Genomic DNA, 201 nt, shown 5'->3' with positions numbered 1-201 from the left:
CCCCAGGGAGTTCTGGTCCCAATCAACTTCACCCAAATCATTGCTGTGTCTCTGCCAGCTCCCCCCGCTGTGCACTGACATGGCACCCCCACTCCCCCCCTCTACATATTTGACTCAGAATCTGAACTTTAAAACACACATTTGTCCCTTCAGTGTGGATGGCTTCACTTTAAAGCCACAGTTGTATAATCTTAAGGCTAC

The sequence above is a fragment of the Labrus mixtus genome, chromosome 21 (genome assembly GCF_963584025.1).
Source record: "Labrus mixtus chromosome 21, fLabMix1.1, whole genome shotgun sequence".
Lineage (NCBI taxonomy): Eukaryota > Metazoa > Chordata > Actinopteri > Labriformes > Labridae > Labrus > Labrus mixtus.
Note: the sequence above shows the minus strand (reverse complement) of the source record.